This window comes from Bos javanicus, chromosome 13 (genome assembly GCF_032452875.1).
Source record: "Bos javanicus breed banteng chromosome 13, ARS-OSU_banteng_1.0, whole genome shotgun sequence".
NCBI classification, from domain to species: domain Eukaryota; kingdom Metazoa; phylum Chordata; class Mammalia; order Artiodactyla; family Bovidae; genus Bos; species Bos javanicus.
The window spans coordinates 38,902,760-38,913,007 of record NC_083880.1 but is presented as its reverse complement, the minus strand read 5'-3'; the positions used below and the strand labels follow the sequence as shown (position 1 = coordinate 38,913,007).

The 10,248-nt window shown below is 45.1% G+C and overlaps 1 long non-coding RNA gene across 3 annotated transcripts; it reads left to right on the top strand.

Moving 5' to 3' along the window:
• Positions 1–554: 554 nt before the first annotated feature.
• On the top strand, positions 555–9,303 carry LOC133259183 (uncharacterized). 3 transcript variants are annotated; one of them, XR_009740301.1, is made up of 3 exons: positions 555–829; positions 8,209–8,271; positions 8,577–9,303. It is a non-coding gene; the product is annotated as an uncharacterized LOC133259183 (long non-coding RNA). The 3 variants fall into 3 exon arrangements; XR_009740300.1 differs by having other exon boundaries at positions 8,209–9,303; XR_009740302.1 differs by lacking the exons at positions 8,209–8,271; positions 8,577–9,303 and adding an exon at positions 6,398–6,642.
• Positions 9,304–10,248: the final 945 nt, after the last annotated feature.

Below are 10,248 nucleotides of genomic sequence, written 5' to 3'. Positions count from 1 at the left end.
GACCTGTACTGTTAGGCAGACTCCCTGGGGCAGCCATTCTACTGACAGGCTGCTCTGGGTCAGACCCTTCTCCTTCCTCTAATCAGCTGAGGCCAGAGTAGCTGAGTCTCCTGTGAGAGGACATGCGGGGCTGCTCCCCAAGCCCATCATCCAGGACCCAGAAATTCAAGTGAACCGTTTCCTAGGAAACGTTCCAGGAAAAAAACCTGGTCGTGGAATGGGAAGGGGGACCAGTGTGCAGCACTCAGCCCAGTCCCATGGAGGGGCTCTGACTCCACTGGGGACTCTGGGGAGGCATCAGAGTTGCCTGAATTGTGGGTGTGGGGCAGACAGGGCAGGGTGTCTAGACCCCCACACCCATCAGTCGGTCCACACTTCTGGGTCTCCGGGCACCCTGGACCCAAGTGAAGGTGGTCAGTCTACCAGGAGAGAGGCATCAATGCTGGATGCCGACGGGTGTGAGCAGACCGCTGCATGGTGTGCAGCACTGGGTCCATGTGAACTGGAGGCGGTCACAAAGGCCATGGTGGGGGTCTTCCTTCTTCCTTTGCAGGGAGACTCTGGAAGCTCCCTGAGCTTGCGGCATGGTCTGGGAGCTTGTTACATCTGATCTGTGATGGAGCAGCACTGGGGACACCGATAGCGGCTCACGGAGGAAACCACATGGCTGTCTCATCCCTGCTGGGATGGAAACAGAGATCCTCCAGCTCCAGGCGACTCTGCTCCTTCCTCATCAGAGGATGTGCAAGGACCACGCTTCCTTCCCTCCCCCCAAGCCCTCCTCCTCAACCTCTGTTTCTGTTGGAACAACATCATTCACAACAGCCAGGTGGGTGTTCATTGAACCTTTTCTTCCATTTTCTTTTCTATGCACAGATAATTATGTGCATCAAGTTGCCATGCAGGGGTAAATATTGTAATTTGGCTTCAGGGATATTAGGCATAACGTGGTTTTTGTTTCCTCTGCCTCACCGGCTAAACAGAGAGCATGGCATCTCCTCCTGGAGGGGCTTGGACTACAAATACGGCTTTTTATATTAAAAAAAAAATCTTTTCTGAGCCCTGCGGTGCATCCTTCATGTTCTGAATAGCAGCATCATTGTGACATCCGGTGGTGGGCAATTCAGCTGGTGAGTCATGCACCAACGAGATATACGCTCCAATACCATCATGCGATGACAGGCAGCCTGCAATCAAGCGATCAAATGTGGGACTTTTATTAGCAGATTAAACAAGAAGCTTTCTCCAGAGGCTTCTAAATCAACAGAGCCCATGGTTATTGCCCACTCACATTATACTCAAAGAATGCTAGGCATCATTTACATATGAATCCTCACCTAGCTGCTCCAGGAGAGGAGAAAGCAAGTCACAGCAGGCTGACTTCTCTCCCTAGGCTGGAGGAGAGCATTCTAATCTAGCAAACAAACTGAGGTTGCCTGATGTAACAGGGCCACCGAGTGAATGGGGCTGGATTCCAGTTCAGGGCTGGGCCTGTGCTTCATGGACATCTCCTTGGGATCTATCTTGAGATCTCTATGAATTAGTGTGGAGCTTGGGTACCAAAGGAGCTCCTGGTTCTGGCTCTGGAAGGTGGCATGGGCGTCTCCCCAGTGGATGCTCTGAAGGTCACCTCTATCAACCCTAAAACTGAGAATAAATCAAAAGTGGACTTCTATTCCCTCCAAACCTGCCAGAAAATTGGGCAAGGGTGACTGAGCAGCTTGGGGCCATGAATGGCTTTTATAATATTCGCTCAGAATAACCTTACGGGGTGCCCAGGAGCTGTGCATGCACGTGGTTCATCCTCTGTGATGTGACTGGAAGTGGGAAACAAGAAGGGTGACCCGGGACTTCCCTGGTGGTCCAGTGGTTGTGACTCCTGCTGGTAATGCAGGGGGCATGGGTTCGACCCCTGGCCAGGGAACTAAGATCTCACATGCTGCACGGTGCAGCCAAAAAAGAAAGAAAAAAGTGTGGCCCTTCCTCTCTGCACTGAAGGCTGACTTCTGGCAGGACAGCAGGGAGGGGATTTCAGCTGAGGATGTCAGCTTAAGTGTGTCTGTCCTGGTGCCCAGCTGTGTGCCTGGACCAGTGACCTCTCGTTCAGTTTCCCGAGTCTTGAAGCCAAGAGTGCTTTTCTCTAGGAACTGGCTTGCAGAGAGCAGAGAACGTTTACACTAAGGTTTAAGGGATGCTGTGATTTAAAAAGAAAAATTAAGGCGCCTGGGAGGAAAAGTAAACACATTATTTTAAAGCTAATTAAACAGGCTTTATGTAGTACCTGCCAGGTGCAATGGATTGAAGGGAATGTACAGTTTAATAAATCTCCAATTTCAGGGGGTTTATGATCCCAGAGGGTAAAGCAGTTTGGAGTGCGATGATGAAAAGCAGAACATGGGAGGTGAGAGGCGCCTGCACACAGGCTCAAGTGCGCGGCCACAGAGCGCTGGGCGCCGTCCCCAGCAGTGGCTGATGACAGCCTCTGACAGAGCCTCTGTCAGAGCAAATGCTTCTGCACGCTTCCTGCGGTCCCGGCACCACCACGAGGACCTCACCTCTGCTCACTCGTGAAATCTTCACATCCGTGCCATAAAGAGGTGCCACCATCATCCCCACTTCACAGGTGACCAAAGTGAAACACAAAGGGGAAGCAGAGCACCCTCCCTCCTACCCAGGACCACCTTCTCTATAGGACTTCATGGCCCTTTTTTGTCTTGTTACTTCTCTTGCCGCTGTGGCACTCAATTACATCAGCTTGGGCTGCACACAGCAATTCAATTCGACAAGGCTGTGTCAGATTTCAAGGCTCTATCAGATTTCAGGGCAGTGCGGCATCAGTAAGGACCATGGCAGGGGCCCCACCCTCGAGGAATCTATAATCCAGCAACAAAGATGACCTTGGATATAGACTCAAATCAAATTCACAGTGGAATGCCCCATGTGCTGAGAAAAGGGAAGGACCGTTTACTGTTAAGGATGGATTTGAAATGATAACCAGGTATGGTGTATCTTTTTACACCATATCTTTTTAAACAAGTGATGTTGGGTTTTTTCATGATCATGAAAGTAGGAACTCATTGGAAAATATAGGGAGGATAAAGAAGAAAATTGAAATTATGCATAATCTCACCAACCAGAGAAAAACATTATTATATGTTGATGTATTTCATTCCAATCTCTTCTATCTGCAAATTAAGGCTTGTTAGAAAAAATAGCAATAGAATAGTACTGTTTATGTGATTTTGTATCAACATTTTATCATAAGCATTTTCCATTGTCACTAAAAGTTGTTTGACATATAATCTTTAAAGGCTATATGACACATAATTTTTAAAGTTTACATAACACGCTCACGCATGGACATGCCATAATTCACCAGTCCATTTTACTGTTGTTGGCTGTTTACATTTTTGCCAGGTTTTGCTAAAAACAATGCTGCAATATGTACTGTGGATGTTGTTTTTCTCAAATCTTGCGTGGAATCTGCCTTCTGTAAAAATGGTTAAACATTTGTAAGAAATTACAAAATGTCTAATGAAACCTTATTTGTTCTGATATTGACATTGCTGCTCTAAGAAAGCCAGGTGTCCTAGACCATGGAGGAACCAACCCAGTCTCGTGCGCCCAGGAGAATCTGCCTTCTCAGGCCTCATGCCATCTTATTGGGTCCACTGGCCAGCCGGTAGATGCAGGGCCACCCTCCCGTCACCATCTTGCCATATAGTAGCCAAGTGGTTCCCAGCATCTCCACTTCTATCCCAAATATCAACGGTCAAGTAAAAAATGTTTCCTTTGGCCAATACTCTCCCAAATCCTTAGAAATGAGGCTTGTTGGTCCACTTTGAGTTACATGTCCAGCGTATATTGTTTGATAGTCATGAAGGTCAAGGAGATGAAAATTCTGGCTGGGCAGACCTGTGTCTTAAAGAGTTTCCAGCTATGCCACTTTTACGTAAACAAATAGTAAAATGGGCTAGCCTGGAGCAGATACAACCACCAGTCTCTTGGGATAATCCTAACCACACCTCAAATTCAATATGCCCCCAAATACATCTGTCTTCTCTGCCAAAGCACGTGCTTTCTCCTGTGTCTCCTTGTCCCTGGAAGTCATCATTACATGTGGGAGACCCTGGGCATCAGCTCACCTTGATCCTATTTATATCCCACCCCCCACCTCACGGTGCAGTGGTAAGGAATCCACCTGCCAATGCAAGAAACGCGAGAGACACAGGTTTAATCTCTGAGTCAGGAAGATCCCCTGGAGTAGGAAATGGCCCCCTGCTCGAGTATTCCTGCCTGGAAAATTCTATGGACAGAGGAGCCTGGTGAGCTACAGTCCACAGGGTTGCAAAGAGGCGGACACGACTGAGCACACACATACACTCTTTGCTTGCGTCCACATCAGAGTCTATGAAAGCTAAAAACTTAATCTCCAGTGACTCTCACTGCTGTGTGTAGTCATGCAAACACTACTGGCCAATAATATATAAGCAAGTGATGCTTGGAGCTATTGCAGCCATCTTATAAGGACCAGAGTCATACCCTAAGGAAGGAAAAGCACAGAGAAGGGCCCTGGGTCACAGAAGATGTCTCACTATGCTGAACTAGTCTGAACTGCCCACCTCTAGGTTTCCTGTCACATGAGACAACTAAGCCTCTACTTTTTAAAGTCATCATTGTTTGCTGTCAAATGTAATTCCTAAGAGATACACCCTCCTCCCAGTCACTAGAGAACCTCAGAGTTTCTTCGTCACTTTGCACAGTTACTCCTCATCACTGCTCAGTCACCTAGCACTATGGATTTTACTTCTCTGGGGAAAAACTAAAAGCCACAATAAACCAGTTGTGTGTCAGCCATGCATGGTGGTACTTTATGGTATTAGCAGACCAAATATGGACTTGGTGGGAGGTTGTTAAAAAACAGACTCAAGTTGTAGACGAGTAATTAACTACAATTATTTTGCTAGAAAGTGTTAAGGTCCTTGCCATGTTTGAAATGTTAAAATGATTCAGTTATTGTTTTTGCTCAGTCACTCAGTCGTGTCCAACTCTTTGTGACCCCATGGACTGCAGCTCATCCTCGGTCATCCCCTTCTCCTCTTGCCTTCAATCTTTCAAACTTTATTTCAATAAAAATTTTTAAAAATATTATTGAATAATAATAGCATCTCTAGCTGTGTGAAACAGAACAAAATATGACTTATAACTCAAACTGCCTTTTAAAGAGAATGGATCCTGTTAGGAGAAGCTCTTTGTCTGCCCTGGATGTAGAAATGCTTTGTGATGCTCTTTTAGGAGCATAAGCTACAGGCCACGGAGTGACCTTGCTTAGTGGAGGGGAAACTCTGGGGAAAAGGGAGGACAAGGGGAGGACTCCGTGTGCTGTGGGAAGGGCAGGTCATGGAGGAGCCCCAGGCAGCTGAGTGTTTGGAAAGGACCTTGAAGAAAAGGAATGAAGACATGGAGGATTAAATTGTTTGTGGTGTGATCCATTAGGCAATGACTCGCCAGCTGTTTAGGATTTCCCTGGTGGCTCAGACGATAAAGCAACTGCCTACAATGTGGGAGACCCAGGTTAGATCCCTGGGTTTGGAGGATCCCCTGGAGAAGGAAATGGCAACCTACTCCAGGACTCTTGCCTGGAAAATCCCATGGATGGAGGATCCTGGTAGGCTGCAGACCATAGGGTTGCAAAGAGTCGGACACAACTGAGCGACTTCACTTTTTTTTTCCCCAGCTCTTTAGTAATATCCTCCAAGGTTTTGTGGGAGTGACTCAGATGGTAAAGAATTTGCTCACTGTGCAGGAGACCCGAGTTCAATCCCCGGGTCAGGAAGGTCCCCTGGAGGAGGAAATGGCAACCCACTCTAGTATTCTTGCCTGGAGAATCCCACGGACAGAGGAGCCTGGTGGGCTGCAGTCCATGGGGTTGCAAAGAGTCGGACATGATTGAGCGACTAACACTTCCATTTTTTAAAAAATTTATTTATCTTTAATTGGAGGATAATTACTTTACAATTTTGTGTTGGTTTCTGCCATACAGCAACGTGAATCAGCCATAGGTATACATATGTCCCCTTCCTCTTGAACCTCCCTCCTACCTCCCATCCCATCCCACCCCTCTCGGTTGTCACAGAGTACCGATTTGAGCTCTGAGTCATACAGCAGATCCCCGCTGGCTGTCTATTTACATGTGGTAATGTACATGTTTCCATGCTGCTCTCTCCATTCATCCTACTCTCTCCTTCCCCCACTGTGTCCACAAGTCTGTTCTGTATGTCTAGTCTCCACTGCGGCCCTGCAAATAGGCTCATCGGTACCATCTTTCTAGAGTCTATATATATGCGTTAATATACAATATTTGTTTTTGTCTGTCTTACTTCACTCTGTATAATAGGCTCTAGGAGAAGGCCACTTTTAAACTGAAGAAGGGATCATTTCTCCCCTGGACAAGCACAAGGAGAAAAATATTTGATGCAACAAGGCAATGACCCCAGTGAAAGAAGGTCACCAGAATTTGAGCACACCTGGAACTCACAGGCATCTTGGGGTGGTCTTGGGATTTCAACAAGCCACGGGTTTGGCTTTAAAATTTTAAATTTTAAATAATTTTAAATAAATTTCAAGCTCTGGGAAGCCCCAGCTGATATAAAGTCTTTATGTGATAAAGAGATGACTGTGTTCTTGAATAACACGCACCCTGCAAAAGATATATGTGAGCAGATAAGCCATGTAGCAGACCAGCAAATGTTTTTATTTACTATCTTTCTTCTTTATCAAATTCTCAGTAGCCAAAACACATGGATGAAAGACAACGAGATGAAAAATATAAGAATTTGAATCGAGAGCCCTGTAGGGAAAATGTAGGAGGAATTCTGATAGGAAGTCCAGAGGGAAGGATTAGAGAAGATGGCAAGGAATAAATAATCAAAGAGATGTGAATAGAAAATTCATCTGTACTGAAAAACAGCATGCATCTTGAGATTTAAAGAAAATGCTAAGCACGATAACTTCACAAGCATGATAACTTTAAAATCACATCTAGACCTATGCTGGTAATTTTCTAGCCAATAAGGATGAAGAGGAAGATTCTAAAAGCTCCCAAGAGAAAAACATCTCTTAAAAAACAAGAACGTAAGGGCCATAAAGATCTTATGCCAGACATAATCTCCAGTGCCATGAAAAAAATGATATATCTGACTATATAAAGACTACAGATTCCTGCCTTTTGCTATTTACTAAAATCTAAAATAAGACAAAACTTTATATCTATTTGAGACATATATATGTAACTAGATTTAAAAGTCTTGAAAAGGATACCAAGCAAGCTTAACTGGGTGCACCTCTGGAGGAAGGAGGGGGATGACATGGAAAGAATTTTCACTGTTTTTATTGTGTACTCATCTCCATTTCAATTATTGAAACGCTGCCCTATGACTTGAAGCTTTTTAAAAATATATTAAACTCATAAAAACAGAATTCCCTTTGCAAAATAACAGATGAGGAACTGCTTACTTAATTTCATCATTGATTCATTTATTCTGCCCATATTGACTGGCCACCTACTATGTGCCAGGCACTATTTTAGGCACTAAGAATACAGTTGTGAACAAAACAGACAAAAGCTCCTGCTGTTGTGGTGTTTTATACTCTAATTAGTAGAGGTATTGGCTTCCCAGGTGGCATTAATGGTAAAGAACTTGCCTGCCAATGCAGGTGACATAAGAGACACAGGTTAGATCCCTGGGTCAGGATGATCCCCTGGAGAAGGGAATGGCAACCCACTCCAGTCTTCTCACCTGGAGAATTCCATGGGCAGAGGAGCCTGGCAGGCTACAGTCTATGGGATAGCAAAGAGTTGGACACAACTAACGCGACTTAGTACACATGTATGCCAGAAGAGATTCCCCAAGCCTCATTCTTTCTCTCTCTCTCTGCCTTGTTGGGGATCAGCGAGAGGTGGCTGTCTGCAACCCAAGGGTGAGCTCTCACCAGCCACAGACCCTGCTGGCATCTTGATCTTGGACCATCAGTCTCTGGAACTTCGAGAAAAATATTTCTGTTGTTTAAGCTGCTCGGTCTGCAGCTTTTGTTATTTTGCTATGGTATTTGCAAACTGACTGGCACAGACAACAGCAAGCAGAGTTTTATAGAGCAATATACTCCTAGATGCACATTAGGCATTTTATGTCTGTTATATCCCAACAGAAAATGTAAAGGATAAAATAAAAGAATGCCTCCAGCATCACCAAGGAGGAACACCTGAACCAGGTAAACAGCTGACATTTCTGGATCCTCTCTTGGATCTGGACACTGGGTCCCAGCTGAGCTGCTGCCAGGAAACAGGGAGCCGGGCCAGCCTGAACTCCCAGAAGAATTCTGGGCTGGAGCAGGATGGAGAACAGGGAGGGTCCTGCTACTGAGAGTCAGCCAGGCCTTCTTTTTCCCTTGGGCAATGGAGGATGGAGGAGGTGGCCCAGCTGGGAGGGCAGAACAGGGCAGGAGATGACCTCTGCACCATGCCCAGGCCAGTGGTCGTGGTCAAACCCTGGTGACCCCGCCTTCTGTCCCCACAGTGCTCGGTCTACCAAGTGCCACATGACTCTGAAGGCAGAGCTGTTGGTGGACAGCGAGACCCACCCAGATGCTCGTGAGCTGGGTGTATGAGAGACGCTGTGTGATGCAGAGTTAGCACCAAGAGTGGAATGATTCCAGTGGACATTCATTACCTGGTCTGTGGCTTGAAAGAAACATGCTCCCCTTTCCTGTTTTGCTTTCAGAACCTTGGTATATTTCATTTTCTGGCCCAACCTGACCACATAACAGCACTTTTGACTTGAAACTGCTTTCCAGGAGAACTTCTTGAGCAATCCTGAGACAGGTTGGGACCTGAGACCCTTTGCTTACACCTGGACACACCTCTCCTCCAGCAACAAAATGCAAAGAAACTGTATGGGACTGAAAATAACTGTGCATGCACATTTGGGGCTAATTCTGGACCCAAAAGATACAAAGAGACAGTGAAAAGAAAACTCAACTGCCACTTCTGAGGAGCCTGGATCAAAAACAAGGTGTCAAAAGCAAAAGCAGAGTGCTATGCATGCCCTCAGCACACAATACCACCAGAGGGGTGGGCAAACCACTGACGCTGTCCCTCCAGCCACCTCTGACACACCCCTACCCTCATCCCAAATAAGGAATCAACTTGCCCCACCTCTGGGAGTGAGCAAAGAGCCTGTTAACTTCTCGCTCCCCTCTCCCCACCCTGGCTGCAGCAGGGCCCCCAATAAAGCCTTGCCTGAATTTCCTGTCTAGCTTCTTGTCTATTTCTATTGATTGGGGAAAGCCAAGAAATTGGGTCAGTAACAATCCTAATAAAACTTTATATCTATGCTTTTCATATGTACTCTCACTTCTAAAAATGTGAAATGACTTCCAACCAAAAATTAAAGAAAAAAATTAACTTATTCATTTAGAAAATATTTGTTGATAATAAATGTTGATAATAAGAAAGGCTCTGCATCCAAATCTAGAGATCTACAGAGAGTGATCATTTACTTAAAGATTCACGGCTAAGTTTCTCTGTGCCTTTAGGAGTTTATTGATTATTAGCTAGGTGAAATATGAAGGGGATTAAAGATGGAAAAAGTAAATTAATACCAGATTGGGACGAACTGAGATGAAAACATTACTGATCAATGAGAAAACGAGATGCTATTTTCAATAGGTTCATTTACACATTTTTTCAGAATACATTTTGTGAAAAGTGTGGTATAACTATGTACAAACGATCCCTTCCCATCAAGTGAACAGTCCTTGATAGTCTTATATGAAAAGGAAAATAGTTTCACTTTATTAATGTAACTGAATTTAGTTACATTATTTCCTATGAATCATCATTAGGAGACAACAGTATAAAGCTATGAAAATCACTTGAAGTATCCTCCATAAGGAATTATACTTTCTCCACTGTTCCCAACAACGGGTGTAGACCTCCTGTTACAGTCTAGCTCCAACTGATGCTGTGAAAGTCAGAGGTTGTGTGAATAAGGATAAATACTCTATTTTGGTCATTTCCCTAAATTGCTTCCTACTGATGTTAGTGAACAGAAGAAGAAGATGTGCCAAGGGTTAAATACTTTTGGTGAAACCAAGTTAGAGGCTGTTTTATTGTAGGGTGTCTCAAAGACCAGATGCACTGAGACGCAGGCTGAGTCTTACGATGGGAATGCCTTGTGTGGTGTAGCC